Source organism: Pantherophis guttatus, chromosome 3 (assembly GCF_059756535.1).
Source record: "Pantherophis guttatus breed Tessera chromosome 3, ASM5975653v1, whole genome shotgun sequence".
Lineage (NCBI taxonomy): Eukaryota > Metazoa > Chordata > Lepidosauria > Squamata > Colubridae > Pantherophis > Pantherophis guttatus.
Window position 1 is genome coordinate 206,097,651 of NC_142065.1, and position 12,795 is coordinate 206,110,445.

General features: G+C 42.6%; 1 long non-coding RNA gene across 2 annotated transcripts in view; it reads right to left on the minus strand.

Moving 5' to 3' along the window:
* Nucleotides 1-2,971: 2,971 nt before the first annotated feature.
* LOC117675820 (uncharacterized) overlaps nucleotides 2,972-12,795 on the minus strand; it is a 30,857-nt gene continuing 21,033 nt past the window's right edge. For both annotated transcript variants that reach the window (XR_015733450.1, XR_015733449.1), the window contains 3 exons: nucleotides 7,581-7,686; nucleotides 5,420-5,588; nucleotides 2,972-3,923 (listed from right to left, as the gene is read on the minus strand). This is a non-coding gene — a long non-coding RNA (uncharacterized LOC117675820). The remainder of the gene's footprint in view (nucleotides 3,924-5,419; nucleotides 5,589-7,580; nucleotides 7,687-12,795) is intronic.

Here is a 12,795-nt window from a genome sequence, read left to right on the forward strand (position 1 = left end):
TAAATGTGGATTTTTTCAGCAGTTTTTCAGAGCTGGTTGCCTTTGCATCCCTCCCTCCCTCCCCCCATGGCTGATTCTAGACCTAACTAATTAACCTTTACTATGCTATTATTTCTTTCTTGAGTGGTGCAGTGGCCTAGAGGTAGAGCTCTCACCTCACAATCAGGAGGTTGTGAGTTCGATCCTAGATAAAGACAGATATTTTCTCTCTTTGGGCACGATGAGTATGTATCTGCTGAATATAACTCCGCACTGGTGACAGGAAGGGCATCGGGCCAGTAAACACTCAGCTCTCCATTCAGTTGCCGAGACTCCACCCCGCAAAGGTCATTAAATGATGATAATATTATTTCTTCCTCTCTAGAGACCTATCTTGTCCTCTTGGCTTGGCTTCTACTGTCTGTAGCTTTAATCACAAGTGTCACATTACCTGTGTTATTTTAAAGAATATAAGCATGCTGTTGAGATGCACCATATTTTTTGAACTATAAGACGGACTTTTATGTCTCCCAGAAGGGGGTGAAAATGTCTGTGCGTCTTATAGACTGAATATTGCTGAAGCCCCGCCCACCCACCGGCCAATTTTTGGCCTCTGCACACCCCCTTTTCAAGCCTTTTTTTTTCAGCCTGTTTTTGAGGCTTTTTTCAGCCCATTTCTGAGGCTTTTTTCGGCCCGTTTTTTTCCAAAAATGTGCCAAAAACGCCTGGAAAACGAGCCAAAAAAAGCTTCAAAACTGGGCTGAAAAAGGCCTCAAAAACGGCCTGAAAAAAAGCTGAAAATGGGGTGCACGGAGGCCAAAAATTGTTGTTTTCCTCTTCTAAATTTAGGTGTGTCTTATAGTCCAAAAAATACGGTAACTTACCTGCAGAAATCTACCTGGGCTTTTCTCCAGCCTCCTGGACTTTGCACATTTCTGCTCAGTTCAGGCACTCAAAAGAAAGTCTGCTTTAATAGACAGATCTACAAGGCTTCTATGAGACACCTCCAACCAGGCGAACGGATGCCACCTCCATTCCCAGGGCACTAAGTCTCTCTTCTTCGTGTTTCCACTTCGGCATAGCAGGATCTACCATCAGAAATTGTCTGGAGCCACCTCAAAGTCATGGTCTGCTTAAACACTCAGCTCCATTCAGTTGCCCTGACTCCACCCCAATGCAACGGATTATGGGATCATTAAAAGACACACACACACACAAAATCTGAAATATTAACCAACAGCCCAATTTTTGTATCTCTTGACTGGCATCTAGTAGCCATTTGAATTGTTGCAATCCAGATATAGTAGTCCTTTCCACACCTCTGGTGAATATTATCTATATTCAACGCTAATTTTTTTCTGTTGTCCTGAGACTTGTGCCGGTGAGACTTGGAAGGCATCAGCAAGAGACATGATGTCTTCCAACTAACATGATATCTTTTGCCTTTGCATATGAAGTATGCAGTAGAGTACCCAAGGGCTCTGTTTTAGGCCCAGTGCTCTTCAATATCTTCATCAATGACTTAGACGAGGGGATAGATGGGGAACTCATCAAATTTGCAGATGACACCAAGCTGGCAGGAATAGCCAACACTCCAGAAGATAGGCTCAAGATACGGAAGGATCTTGACAGACTTGAACATTGGGCACTATCTAACAAAATGAAATTCAACAATGAAAAAAGCAAGGTTCTACATTTAGGGAAGAAAAACAAAATGCACAGGTACCGTGTATGTGGTACCTTGCTCAATAGTAGAAACTGTGAGAGGGATCTTGGAGTCCTAGTGGACAACCATTTAGATATGAGCCAGCAGTGTGCAGCAGCTGCCAAAAAAGCCAACACTGTTCTAGGCTGCATCAACAGAGGGATAGACTCAAGATCACGTGAAGTGTTAATACCACTTTATAATGCCTTGGTAAGGCCACACTTGGAATCCTGCATTCAGTTTTGGTTGCCACGACGTAAAAAAAGATGTTGGGACTCTAGAAAGAGTGCAGAGAAAAACAACAAAGATGATTAGGGGACTGGAGGCTAATATGAAGAACGGTTGCAGGAACTGGGCATGGCTAGTCTAGTGAAGAGAAGGACCAGGGGAGACATGATAGCCATCTTCCAATACTTGAGGGGCTGCCACAGAGAGGAAGGGGGTCAAGCTATTTTCCAAAGCACCTGAAGCCAGACAAGGAATAATGGACGGAAACTGATCAGGTAGAGATTCAACCTGGAAATAAAGAGAAATTTTCTGACAGTGGGAACAATCAACCCATGGAACAGAAGTTGCCTTCAGAAGTTGTGGGAGCTTCATCCCTGGAAGCTTTCAAGAAGAGGCTGGACTGCCATCTGTCAGAAATGGTATAGGGTCTCCTGGTATTGGGTGGGGGTTAGACTAGATGACAAACAAGGTCCCTTCCAACTCTGTTATTCTGTTATTCTAACTAGGAATCAGTGGCAACCAGTGCCTGGCCTTCAATATTTTCAAATGCAATGGAAAGAAAGAAAGCAAAGCCTCCGTTTTCAAACCCAAATTTTCCCCTGAATGCAATTAACAAGCGACCGTAACATTCAGAATACAGGCAGTCCTTGACGTATGACCAGAGTTTAAATGTCTGTGGTTAAGCGAGACATTTGTTAAGTGAGTTCTGCCCCATTTTACGACCTTTTTTTTGCCAGTTGTTAAGCGAATCACTGCAGTTGATAAGCTAGTAACCCGGCTGTGAAGAGAATCCGGCTTCCCCATGGACTTTTGCTCATCAGAAGGTCGCCAAAGGGAATCAGCAATGGTCATAAAGATGAACTGTTGGCCAAGCATCTGAATTTTGATCACATGATCACGGGGATGCTGCAAAGGTCGTAACCATGAAAAACGGCCATAAGTCACATTTTTCAGTGCCATTGTGACTTTGATGAACTTTGATGAACTCTTGTTCAAGTCGAGGACAATTAAAGCAACAGATACTTCTGTAAGTAGCAAAAAAAAAAATGGGTACTGTACTTTTTTCTTTATTTCTTTAAATATTTATTAGTTTTCTTAACGCCGAAGAACGTATTTTAAAAACAACATCACAGCAAGAACAAAGGAATAAAAAGTATGCTCGGCCACTAAATAAAACATGAAGGTTTCTGTAAACCATAGATACAGTAGACCTAACAGAAGCATGAGGACAAGCCAAGACATAACTTGGGCTACTAGGAGGCTCGAAGACAAAGCACCCAAAAATGAGCTATAACTCTAATAATTAATGAATAATGATTGAACGATATTTTGTCCTTCCAATTAAACGAGGATAATGCTTTGGGTATTTAAGTAGGGCTATGTTGGAGGTGCCCCCGAAATGTTAACCTTTTGAATTTATATCAAATCTGATTTGTAATTGGTCATCACCAGCTCTTCTTCTAAATTTGGATTTCAGATGCACTTGATTTCGCCTTTCTGTGACTAGAACATTTTGTCTTCGGACAAAAGCAGAAAGGGCTCCTTGTTTATTTGTTCAGTTTAGTATCTTCCCCTTCCCCAAGAGCAAACGGCAGCTACCCCTTTCTATTTTTCTATGTTACCCCCACAACGAAAACTCGATGGGGTTAAGCTGAGCCGAGACGCACCGATTCGAGAGAGATGTCCTTTTAGTCTGATCTTGACAATAACACAGCTGACTTATAAGTCAACTTATAAAAGAGTTGGCAGCCTACAAGTCTGACAACATAAAACAAATAAGAGGAAACTATAGGACGCACCCCAATATTCAGGAGCATAGAGCGTTATTCTTAACTTTCAGATGCCAGAGAGGCACCTTGAAATTTTTCCTCTTTTATATCTCATCGTCCTTAACCGTTCAGCTCTCGACGGAATGCCAAGAAGCTTAAATGAATGTATGAATGCGTGTGGGTGGGTGTTTCTCAAGTTGTCCAAAACTGTAGTCTTAAGAAGCAGAAATGCTGAGGAGCTCCTATTTAAGAAAATAAAACAAACAGCACTGCTCAGTCCGAGAGGGAACATATTAAAGCAAAAATCATGAAAAAGAAAAGAAATGGATAGATATTACAGTAATCTCTGGCTCAGGTCTAGTAGCATTGCAGTTGGCTTTGGCTGCCCATAATTATCAATGGCCTATACAGTCCTCCACTTACGACCAACGGAGCCCAAAATTTGTCAGAGTATGAATATTCATAGACTGGAATAGATCAGCCAATGAATAGGCATAGTAACAGGTCAGCCAATGGGGACTTTTTAGAAACAGAAAGTTAAGTAAGAAGTCTGGGCGTGGCAGGGCCCTGCAGCTTTAAGCTCTGAGTCTGATTCTGTGCTGAGAACTAAACAAGTCTGGGCTTGCCTGCTCTGAACTCTGCTGAAATGAAACTAACTGTTCTCTCCTGCCTTGTGGTTTTGCTTGTAACTGCTACCAGGTTGGAAGAAATCTGCTGTTGGTATTGTAAATTCACTTCATGTATTATTATGTATATAAAGAAGTTAATGAATTCTGCTGAATCAGTTGACCTGTGTGTGCTTCCTCGATTTGATTTTGCAACTCTGACAAATTTTCCGTCACTGAGACATTTGTCAAGCGGGTTTTGCTCAATTTTATCACCTTTCTGGCCACAGCCGTTAAGTGAATCACCGCAACTGTTACATCAGTAAAGCGGCTGTTAAGTGAATCTGGCTTCCCCGTTGACTTTGCTTCCCAGGTCGCAAAAGGGGATTGCATGAACCCGGGACATTACAACCGTCCTAGACATGACACAGTTGCCAAGCGTCTGAATTTTGATCACGTGACAATGGGGATGTTGCAATGGTTGTAAGTTGGAAAAAATGGCCGTAAGTCACTATTTTCAGGGCTGTTGTAAATGTGAAAGGTCACTAAACAAATTGTTTGAAGTTGAAAACTACCTGTGTGTGTTAACCACATTTACTGATATTGGTAAATCCAAGGGAGGAAAAATGGATCTCTTCCCCCTTTCCACCCTCAGGGATTGATCACTCATGCACTTGTCCAGAGAAAACTGACATTCTCTTTAAGGCAGGGGTAGGGAACGATGGTTCCCCTTTATGACTTGGGAACTTCAACTCCCAGAATTCCTGAGCCAGCCATGCTGGGAATGGAAGTCCAAAAGTCATAAAGGGGCCATCGTTTCCCACCTCTGCTTTTTCCCCTCCTCCTCTCAACCAAAAGCCTGTGTTACAGATCCTACTGTGTTTCCCCAAAAATAAGACCCAACCAGAAAATAAGCCCTAGAATGGTTTTTTTTAGGATGCTCGTAATATAAGCCCTACCCCTAAAATAAGACCCAGTTAAGATCGGCAGCCAGATGGATGCATTTAGTACTGTATTTTCCCCAAAATAAGACCTAACCAGAAAATAAGCCCTAATGCGTCTTTTGGAGCAAAAATTAATATAGGGCCCAGTCTTACTTTTGGGGAAACACGGTAGAAGCGACAGCGCAGTACCTGCCAGTTTTGAAACAAAGCCTCTTGATGATGGATCTTTTCCTTCCGGCGTTGTTTATGAGTAGCTGGCGGCAGCAAACATCGGACTGAAAGCTACGTTTTCCAGCTTCCAGTCGGGGATGTTTACAACAACAAACTACCATTCTTTGGGCTGCAGGGAAGGGCCCATCTGGAAAAAGACAGAAAATTAAAGGTAGGTGAAAAACACATTTCTAGGTCTCCTTCAGCACACATACTGATAACAGTATAGCAACAGCAATAGCACTTAAACTCATATAAAGTCCATAGTGCTTTACAGCACTCTCTAAAGCGGTTTACAAAATTAGCAAAAGCAACCAACTATCTGGGTCCTCATTTTACCGACCTCGGAAGGATGGAAGGCTGAGTCGACCTTGAGTTGGTCAGGATCGAACTCCTGGCAGTGAGTTCAGTTAGCCGTAGCACCTAGACTTATACATCGCTTCACAGTGCTTTACAGCACTCTCTAAAGCGGTTTACAAATTCAGCATAGTGACCTCAACAATCTGGGTCCTTGTTTTAGCAACCTCGGAAGGATGGAAGGCTGAGTCAACCTTGAGTTGGTCAGGATCGAACTTCTCACAGTGAGCTAATACTGCATTCTAACCACTGCGCCACCACGGCTCATATTATGTATAACACAACTACCCTATGCAGAGGGGAAAGCATAAATGGTTGGTAAAAGGCAGTCATTGGCTTACAGCCACAATTAAGGTCGTTTCTGTTGCTAAGTGAGGCAGCCGTGAAGTGAATTTTGCCCCATTTTACAATCTTTCTTGCAACAGCTGTTAAGTGTATCGCTGCAATGTTGGTTCAGTTGGTTGTTAAGTGAATCTGGCTTCTCCATTGACTTTGCTTGTCAAAAGGGGATCACATGACCCCAGGATAGCAACTGTCATAAGTCAGTCAGTTGCCAAGTGTCTGAATTTTGATCATGGAGATGCTGCAATGGTCATAACTGTGAAAAATGATCCCAAGCCACTTTTTTCAGTGCCGTTATAACTTTGAATGTTCATTAAATGAACTGCTATACCTATACATTTAAAGCAAAAGATATTTTTGTAAACAGCGAAAAAATGGATACTGTTATCTTTTTTTCTTCCTTTAAATATTTATTCGTTCTTTAATGCTAAAGTACATATTTAAACAGTTCATTAAATGAACTGTTGTAAGTGGAGGACTACCTGCACGGAACTTATGGAAGTGGTCATTACTGATGTGATATTGATCGTGATATCAGTCTATTCATGGACTTGGTTGAGGGACCTGATATTTATTTTTATTTTTTTTATAAATAATTTTTATTATTTTTATAACACAATGTGACAATACAAGACATACAACATTTATAAACAAGCTCTCTTTACACCTATTTCATAGTGGTCTTCTTTGTTATTCACAATTTCCCCTTATTTCTCTTTATATTATTCTGATTTACTACTTGTCTCCAACATTTTAATAACAATATATACAATATATTTCTCTCATTCATATCAATTTCCTATTTTTATACTTTAGCATATTCCTTCTTTATTTTTTAATATTTCTATCTTCCCCCCCTATTTTTCTTCTTCGTTTTTCCTCCCCTCCAACCACTTATACCATTTGTGCCAAATCATATAATATTCTGTGTCCTCTTTTTTTTTAAGTTCTTTTGTCAGTTTACCCATCTCGGCACATTCCAAGATTTTTTTTATCAACTCAAGGGACCTGATATTTAATTAGCGAAATTTTATCCAAATGCTTAAGTTAAACAAATAAGTTTTTTTTTTAACAACAACAACAAAAAAAAAAACTCTTAAGAGCAACTTAGAGAAAACATTTTAAAGACAGGTGTGCTCCCCTAGGAGATGGGAAGGAACTGGGTTACATTAAGCCAATTGACTTAGGCAGTATAATTTTTGGACCAGTTACAATAAGATCTTGGTTAGTCCAAAAGTTTCCATTGAACTTGCGGTTAAGTTAGAGTATGTTTTTTTATAGTGAATCACTATAAGATTATGTGCAATAGGATTATGTACAATAGGATTCTTTGTTACTACCTCAGACATAAAAGGCAAATAACAGCAAATCATCTGTCCAAGAAAAAAAAAATCCAGTATTTTCTGGAAAGCTTTTATCAGGATTATTTGATCACAAATACCTGAATCTTGCAATTTGTCTCCTTACGGTGATTGGATCCCATCTGGTATTGGTCTGTACGGTGTTATATTGTGTCCTGCCCGGAGCCAGTTGGAGTGGGGCGATGCCTAAATTGAATTGAATACATTACATTTCAATAAGTTGCCATTGCTTTCTTGAGCCAGTTAAATTCGGTACAAAACCTATGTGGAAAAGAGGTGGAACTCAGATCAAGATGTATTAATTTTCAAGATCTTCTTTTAAAAAAACCAAAACAGAAGGTTAAGCAGGTGACATTATGCATGTCTATTAACATGGGGCTTACTACCGTGTTTCCCCGAAAATATATTTTCTTGAACCCTGAAATAAGCGCTTGGCCTTATTGCCATGCGCTCAAAAGCCCGATTGGGCTTATTATCAGGGGATGTCTTATTTTGGGGGAAACAGGGTACCAAAGGCGGGGAAAATAACATTTAAAAAACTGGACTCAAACTTATGGAACAGAACCATTATTGGTCCTTCTTTCCCAAATAATAAAGCATGGTGGTTTATTTAAATAAAGATTTTACTCATAGAGCATAGACCAGGGGCGTCAAACACGATTTCATTGAGGGCCATATCAGGGTTGTGTTTGACTTCAGAGGGGGTGGTGTGTGGTGTGTGTGGCCAGCTCGACATCACTTGTGTAGAGGGCACCTGTGGTGGCTTGGACAGGGCTGGGAGAATCCATTGTCTCCAGTGGAGGAAGGCGAGACCAGGGAGAGCGCCAAACCCTTGTCCTCCAGAGGAGAACATGTGGAAGACACCCAGTCGGCGGCGCAGGCTGTCCAGAGCCCTAGCCAGCGGAAGGCAAGCGCCCAGTCTGGCCCTTGAGCTCTCAGGACACTGGGGCCCCACAGTCCCAAGCTCCGTTTTCAGCTGCGAAAGCCTCCGGCAATGCTCTGCCAGTGAAAATGGAGCTCGGGAAGACCGCACGCGGCCCTCCCGAGCTCTGTTTTCACTGGCAGAACACTGTAGAAGGCCATCGTCGCAGCCAAAAGCGGAGCTTCCGAGCTCCATGCGCAACCGTCTCAAACCCTCGAGATGCACGTGGCCCGCCTGAGCTCCATTTTTACTGGCAGAGGCACGGCGGCCCGGTCCTTTGATGTTTCAGAGCAGCCCCACAGGCCAGATCTAAGTACCCCGCAGGTCAAATCCGGCCCGCAGGCCTTGAGTTTGACACCCCCGGTGTAAACTATCTAGAACGGCATTTTGAGTAATGACATGGGAGATAGGGAACATATCAGGAGTGAAATCCAGCAGGTTCTGACAGGTTCTGGAGAACCAGTAGCGGAAATTTTGAGCAGTTCGGAGAACCAGTAGCGGAAATTTTTGAGTAGTTCGGAGAACCGGTAAATACCACCTCTGGCTGGCCCCAGAGTGGGGTGGGAATGGAGATTTTGCAATATCCTTCCCCTGGAGTGGGGTGGGAATAGAGATTTTGAGTATCCTTCTCCTGCCACGCCCACCAAGCCACACCACACCCACCAAGCCACACCTGCAGAACCGGTAGTAAAAAAAAATTGGATTTCATCACTGGAACATATGCTGATGTTTTGCTAGACACCTTCACTGTCTCACCTGGCATTCCGCTGCTAAAAACACATTTGTTTTAAAAGCATCTCCCAACTGTAATTCTTACAACCAACCATGCTGTGGTTAGAAGGAGGGAACTGCAGCATTTAGTATGGATAAGAAACTGACTTTTATTGCTTTTCAAGACAAAGAAGGTATTTTTAGAACTGAGAACCTGGGAGTTAAAGGGATTTTTCACGCAGAAGAAAGCACATGGTATGGAACAAATCTGCCTGAGCATGAAAGTTTAGTGGATCTTTTATAACAGGATTGTTCGCTTTTTCTATGCAAAACCAAAACATTATGGAAAAGAAGGAATGTTGTTAAGTACCAGTTGCCATTCTGCAATCTTGGAATGTATGCTATGAACGTAGTCCCTGGCTCCTCGGGCGGAGTAAAATACACGCAAGATTGCCCTGGAAAATAACCGAATCCTTTTCCCTAAGAAAATAGAAAGGACAACACTCCCGAGTATAGCACAGAAAGTTCCAGCATCTTTATATATATATATTCCCCCATCAGATGCTATTTTTGCAGGGAATGGAAGGTACCAATTTGGCTGCTTCTGCAGCCTATCACTTGGAACTTCACAGAATGTCACATCTGCAATATAATCTTGCTTGGAACTGGATAACAAGGATTATTTTATTATATTAGCTGCATTTGTTTTCGAATGGTGCGGTGGTCTAGAGGTGGAGCTCAGACTCAGGAGGTTGTGAGTTCGATCCTAGGTAGAGGCAGATATTTCTCTCTCCGGGCACGATGAGAATATATCTGCTGAATATAACTCCGCACTGGCGACAGGAAAGGGCATCCGGCCAGTAAACACTCAGCTCCGTTCAGCTGGCCAGACTCCACCCCGCAAGGGATTATGGGGGTCATTAAACGAAGATGATGATTAGCTGTATTTGTTTTCCCGTTCAAAACTATTGAACCTTTATAGCCACAAGTTGAACCCTTATAGCCTAGGACCAGGGAAGCTCAAAAACTTTGCCCAACAAAATCATCCATGTTTTATGAACTGAAAGAGTTGGTCTCCTTTAGGTTTTACCAGCTTTCAGTTGCTAAATTGCTAAATAAGTTTGCAAAAAAAAAAAAAAAAGGAAGAGCTTTTTCAGGGACTGTATTTAAGCTCCAAAACAGGGATTCTGAAACCCACCAGGTGATCCACTGAAATCTGTCCAAATTAACAGGCCATGATGCATTCATCTTTTTAGCCCTCAACTCTCCATCTGCACCAGGGTTTGAAAAAACCAGTTTCTTGACATTGTGGGAAGAATTTTAATATTAAATCAGTAATAATCATAGAAGATTATTTCCCCCAAATAATTTCAAATAATTAACTCAGGCTGGAAAATACATTGCAATCAAAAAGTCTATCGAGAGTCTCAGTCATCCAGGTCCCGGTTGTCCCTAAGATGCCTTTTTCCAAGAGGCAACTGGATTTTCTGCTTTTTCTTTGAAGACGTTTTGCTTCTCATCCAAGAAGCTTCTTCCGCTCTTCCTCACCATCCAGTCAGAGCTTTGGTGCAATCAAAAAGGTACATTTTAACAAAGATTAGATGCTAAAATTGTTCAATCCACGGGTAAGCTGCCTGCAATTACTGCGAGTTCAAATCTCACCAGGCTCAAGGTTGACTCAGCCTTCCATCCTTCCGAGGTAGGTACAATGAGGACCCAGATTGTGGGGGCAATAAACTGACTTTGTATAAAATAGAACACCGCTTGAGGGGGGCCAAAAGCCCTACTAAGAAGGTATATACAAAAGTATGAAGGCTATTGCTTAATGCATTGTAAGCCGCCCTGAGTGTCCGGAGAAGGACGGCATATAAATCAAACAAACAAACAAACAAACAAAAAATAGATAGATAGATACGTTGCTTTAAGAAAAACTTTTAAAGTCACTGGTAGGATTTTAGCTGAGGTTTTAAGGGACCTTGTAGAGTGCTCTGTAAGGATTTTTAGAAGATTTTAAGCTGGGATTTTAACCAGGATTTTAAATATTTTAACCAACTTATTTATAATGACACGGGAAAACACCAGAGATTTTAACTTTTTGCATAGATAGATAGATAGATAGATAGATAGATAGATAGATAGATAGATAGATAGAAAGATAGAAAGAAAGAAAGAAAGAAAGAAAGAAAGAAAGAAAGAAAGAAAGAAAGAAAGAAAGAAAGAAAGAAAGAAAGAAAGAAAGAAAGAAAGAAAGAAAGACCAATTACCTGGGCAAGAATAAATAAGCAGACAAAAAAAAAAAAAATCTGTTCATTCACACTTTCCCAAACCCACAAGTGGGCTGCCCAGACACCATCTACACCAAGGGTCCTCAACCCCCAAGTTGCGACCCGCAACCAGACCGCGACCTATTCGCAACCGGGCCGCAGCTTGACTCACACAAGTGGCAGGCTGGCACACATGCACACAGCTCAACTTGCAGCCCAGCTGTGTGTGCATGCCCGTGCACACCGGCGTGCCACTTGCGCAGCCCAGTTCCCCTCTCTCTCCCCTCCTCTCCCAGCCAGGCTGCCCAGCCACAAAGACCGCTGATCTACACAACAAAGGCAAGCTGACAGACACAAGGAAGGGCAATCAAGATTGACCTTGTGACAGAGCCACACATTAGAACAAGTATGTACACACATCCAAACCCCTCAAGACCCACCAAGGACAAGCTCTTTTATAAAACAACCCTTCGTGCCTCATTTTCCCCCACAAGCAAACCTCTTTGCTTTGGGGAATAAATAAATCTCCTTTCTTCGCAGCATATCTGGATTTCATTTTGATTTGTTCTTATGTAACCCCCGGCTCAAGCTGGAAACCCAAATGATTCTTCTGGCAAAACAATATCAGGAGCAGAGAAGAGCAACAAGAACGATTAAGGGGCTGGAGGCTAAAACATACGAAAAAGAGTTACAGGAATTGGGCATGTCTAGTGTAATGAAGGGAAGGGACATGGTGGCTCAGTGGCTAAGATGCCGAGCTTGTCGATCGAAAGGTCGGCAGTTCAGCAGTTCGAATCCCTAGCACTGCGTAACAAGGCGAGCTCCCGTTACTTGTCCCAGCTTCTGCCAACCTAGCAGTTCGAAAGCATGTAAAAAATGCAAGTAGAAAAATAGGGACCACCTTTGATGGGAAGATAACAGCATTCCCTGTGCCTTTGGCATTTAGTCATGCCGGCCACATGACCACGGAGACGTCTTCGGACAGCGTTGGCTTTTCGGCTTTGAAACGGAGATGAGCACCGCCCCCTAGAGTCGGGAATGACTAGCACATATGTGCGAGAGAAACCTTTACCTTTTACCCTAATGAAAAGAAGGACTAGGGGAGACAGGATAGCAGTGTTCCAGTATTTGAGGGGCTCCTACAAAGGCAACATGGTGCTCCCGTGTGACACCTCTCCTATGCGAGCTGCACTGGCTCCCGGTGGTCTTCCGGGTGTGCTTCAAGGTTTTGATTACCACTTTTAGAGCGCTCCATGGCTTAGGACCTGGTTATTTACGGGACCGCCTACTACCACAAACAGCCTCCCACCGGCCGGTATGCTCTCATAGAGATGGGCTCCTCCGGGTGCCTTCAGCCAAGCAGTGTTGACTGGAGGCCCCCAGGGAGAGGGCCTTCTC